Raw genomic sequence first — 4,887 nt, 5'->3', positions numbered from 1 at the left:
AATAATTGTTGTCATGGGACAAGTTTTTAAGTTCATAACTCAAAATAATATGTTAGGTCAACTGACTTAATCATTTGATTCAAAGTAGTTTAATTTGTTGTCAACTTAATTATAATATATATATATATATATATTATAATTAAGTTTTTAATTTAATAAAAAAACAAATAAATTAAAAAAAAAATATATATATATATATATTTTTTTTTTTATTATTATTTTTTTTTTCAGAAAAAATGTGGCTGTGGCACTTGGGCTAAACTAGTCCGAGACTAACATTGGGAAATGATCATTCTGTACTTACTTGTGTACAGTATTTCCAACATACACTAAGAACTAAACTTAACTTACTATAAAATAATAACCATTATTTCACAAGCTCTGGTTAAAGCTAATTACACATATTAACAGTCATGTAACATACTTCAACAGATAATATTCAATATTAATTACCCCACAAATTGATATAGACTCCAATGTTTGTTCCATACATGGCTTTGGGAATATTATTCCAATGCTAAATAGAAACAGACTACTGTTCCTTTTTTTTGGGAAGGTTGCACGGTGCATTTCATTCGGTCTATTTTTCTCCGAAAATTGTTTTGTTGTTTGTTGAGGCCTGCTCGTGTGTACACACTGCCTTGTTTTTTTTTCTACTAAAGCCTATTTGTAATGTAAAAAAGTGTAAATGTTGAATACAGTATGTATGTAAATGTACAATAAAAGTGTTTGTTAAAAGACTCAAAAACTGAAGCTGGTGTGTTACTTGCTTTGCTCACTTGTGACCTCCAGTGGATTATAACAAGTACGGTTTTATTCATGGTTCGATTCTCCGCTTGAGCATCTCTGTGTGGAGTTTGCATGGGTTTTCTCCGGGTACTCCGGTTTCCTCCCACATTCCAAAAACATGCTAGGTTAATTGGCGACTCCAAATTGTCCATAGGTATGAATGTGAGTGTGAATGGTTGTTTGTCTTTATATGTGACCAGTCCAGGGTGTACCCCGCCTCTCGCCTGAAGACAGCTGGGATAGGCTCCAGCATACCCCCCGACCCTGGTGAGGATAAGCGGCATAGAAAATTGATGAAAATTTTCTACCACTTATCCTTGTGAGGGTCTGGTGCTGGAGTCTATCCCAGCTGTCTCCGGGCATGAGGAGGTGTACACCCTGGACCGGTGGCCAGCCAATCACAGGGCACATATAGACAAACAACCATTCACACTCACATTCATACCTATGGACAATTTGGAGTCGCTAATTAACCTAGCATGTTTTTGGAATGTGGGAGGAAACCGGAGTACCCGGAGAAAACCCACGCATGCACAGGGAGAACATGCAAACTCCACACAGAGATGGCCGAGGGGGGAATTGAAGATGGGTCTCCTAGCTGTGTGGCGCTAACCACTCGTCTGGCGTGCAACCCAAGAAGACTTACTTTAAAAAAAAAATTCATAAGTTTTTACTCCAATTTAATTATTTTTATTTATTTATTTTTGTTAAAATGAATTAAAAAATAGAATGAAAAATAATAAAGTTATTACCTAACCGCTCTTCCGCTATGCAGCCCCGAGTATAGTTTATAGTGTTTAATGTATAGTATATATATATTTTATATTTTATACCAGTTGTTGAGAGTTGTTTCATCATCCATTGTGGTGCATTTGCTGCTGTTATGTTCTTCAGGTAACCAGCAGGGGGAACTGTTTTGCATTTCTTTCAACTGTCAGTTTACATGTCAATTATTGGTCAATATTATGCCCATAAAAGAATCCCACTCTCCTTACCTCTATTTGACTGCAAGATGGTGGTTTTTCTGTTGCATTTAGTTCAGTGGTTACATCATTGACATCAGGTGATGTTTTCATATTACTTTATTATACTTTATGATTTACTGTTACTGGCTTTATTGGTTTCCTCCTGGAACTGTGATTTTCCAAGTCTTTCTGTTCTTATTGGTTGTCAGTATAAATGCTTGTCTGTTCTTGGCTTCTTGTTAAATGTCATAAAATGCTGGCTAATTAACTTTCCAAGACTTTAGACCAGGGGTCTCAAACACGTGGCCCGCGGGCCAAATGTGGCCCGCAGGACACTAGTTTGAGGCCCCCGCCTTGATATGAAAGTTTGATATGGATGCTGTATGGTATCATGTACCCAGAAAAAATTATTATGTTTGATTAATGTTCATGTTAAAGGTTAAATAACTGTTAATAGTTATCCTCCCTATCCGTGCGGAAGTGGTAAGTTTTTGGCTATTTAAGTTTAAAGGAAATAACTTGAAGGCTACCGTTTAGGTCGCTAGCTCTCTAGTTTGCGAGTTAGCATGTGTCTCAAGACCCTGGAGTTGCGCAATATGTTGTAAATAAAAAGAGTATAAATGTGACTATAGTCGTGTTTTGTCATGTCTACAGGGCTCTAATAATGCTTTGTTCATTTTAATCTGAAAAAAATAATTTGTCTACCCACCAATTATATGTGGTTTTTATTATTTGCCGTTTTATTATTATAATTTTACTTATTTATTCCTGATTGATTGATTTTCTTTTCTTGATTTATTTATTTTTCATCTTATTTTGTGTAGAAAAATAAAAATTAAGATATTTGAGAACAGTGGAATGTTTTATCAGAGCTTTTCTTGTAGAAAATTGGCACCAAAGCAAAGTTTAAAAAAATTTTTTGTTTTTAATAAATGAGTTTTTTTGGGTTTTTTTGGAAAACCTGATGCGGCCCAGTCTCACCAGACCCGAGCTCCAGTGGCCCCCAGGTAAATTGATTTTGAGACCCCTGCTTTAGACATATCCTCGATGTAATTTCTTTTCAGATATCCCACCATCCATTGCATTGTGAAGTTAAAATGGCTGCACCATGTTGTTCCATTCCCAGAGATCATATTTCCAATCCGAACTTGCCAAGTCCGAGGCTCCCGAAATTGTATGTCTGTCATGTGAATATTGTTATTGAGACGCAGCCATATAGTCTCACTCGGGGTCGCGCTTTTGGGCTTAATTTCTGTCTATTCCAGTGTGGGTTTGGCTCTGTGTTTTTTTATTGGCTTTCTAAATGTGTGTTTCATCCATGTCTGGTTTTGTTCATCTTGACTGATTTCAGTTTTCTTGTAATTCCCCTTTTGGCTGTCAATTAGTATCGGCTAATACATTACAGTATTATGTTACCCTGACATGTTCAGTGTCAATAATTGCAATAATCGCCATAATAACTTTGTAATCTGCTTAAATGATTGACTGAAGATAATGGATCTAAAGTATGTATTGCTGTCACTGTGACTTATTGCTGTGGTTTGATTTTTGTTTCTACGTCAATACAGCTGAGCTCGAGCCTTTTTGATCCAATATGTTACACTATTTACATCAAATGGCAGCAACTTGTCCCAAGGTCAAGAGACAAGACAAAACAAAACAACTGATAGCAGGACACTCCGGAGAAGCCGTCCAAGCGTCAAGGACGGAACATGGCAGAAAATTGAACCTTCAGGCTACAATGCATATCAAATCTTTTAATATTAGCTCACTGCCATGTAAAGAAAAGTAGTGTTACAATTACAATTGAATGCATCACATAATCAGTTCACAGTTCCACATGTCCAAAAGGAGTAGGAAGAAGCAAAGCTTATTAAATCCTACCCCTCCATCTGGTACTTTTACAATCAGTAACTGTTACATTTGTTCACTTCCTGCTTTCCATAATACAGTTTTTTTATATATATGTTAAAAAAAATAACCAATTAGCTAAAAATGTCATCCAATACTTCTCTACAAGAGAGGAGAAATATGATCTCAGGGAAGAAGTACATTTGAAACACTTCTATGCTAGGACTACGTTAAAAAGCCATAGCATTTCAGTATGTGGAATCAAACTATGGAATGGATTGAGTAAGACCCTCAAACAATGCACAACGATGAGCCAATTCAAGAAACAATACAAGCAGTTGATGTTTGCTAAATACAAGGATGAAGAGTCTTGAACCAGTCATGATGTGCTATACATATCACTATATTGACACTTACTATGGTACCCATTATGTCATTGGATGCTCATATCACCTTGTACTTTGGTACGTGACAAATAAATAAATAAATAAATAAATAAATAAATAAATAAATAAATAAATAAAAACATTAAAAATATATATTTTTTTTATTTTCTAATGAAAAAAATATTTATTTTTTTATTTAAAAAATAATAATAAAAAAACACATCTTATAAAAAATATTTATTTTTTATTTTAAAAAATGAAAACAAAATTTAACTATATTAGGAAAGCAGGAAGTGAACAAGTGTAACAGTTACTGATTGTAAAAGTACCAGATGGAGGGGTAGGATTTAATAAGCTTTGCTTCTTCCTACTCCTTTTGGACATGTGGAACTGTGAACTGATTATGTGATGCATTCAATTGTAATATGATGCACGTTCAAATGAAATAAAACCATTACCATAATACCATAATATAGTATATTATATATAATAAAATAAACTGTAGTGCCCCAAAGCCCCTAAAATGAGTAGAATAGGTCCCCTTTAACATCACATTGTAAGGCAGCTAGAGCCTAGTATGGCATTAATAGTGTTAACCATGTGTGCATTGCCAATACTGTAAATTTAATATCTTAAAATAGATACAATTTCATACTTTTTTTATTGTCTTTTCTTGCTAGATTGAATCTACAGAGACGAGAGGAGCCCTTGGAACATGACGGACACAAAGAAAGCCGAGAGGTCGGCGGGAGTTTGTATGGAATGCATGGCGAGTGATGGCAAAACCGGAGACTTGTGAGTAATTGAAAGCATATGTGGAAGATCAAGAGACAGGGATAGGCAGGAAGGCAGGAAGTGTCTATTTCAAAATAAAACATCAAAACACAACAAGTATT

The sequence above is a fragment of the Doryrhamphus excisus genome, linkage group LG17, assembly GCF_037039965.1.
Source record: "Doryrhamphus excisus strain RoL-2023G ecotype Guam linkage group LG17, RoL_Dexc_Guam_v1.1, whole genome shotgun sequence".
NCBI lineage: Eukaryota > Metazoa > Chordata > Actinopteri > Syngnathiformes > Syngnathidae > Doryrhamphus > Doryrhamphus excisus.
This window is presented reverse-complemented; position numbering follows the sequence as displayed.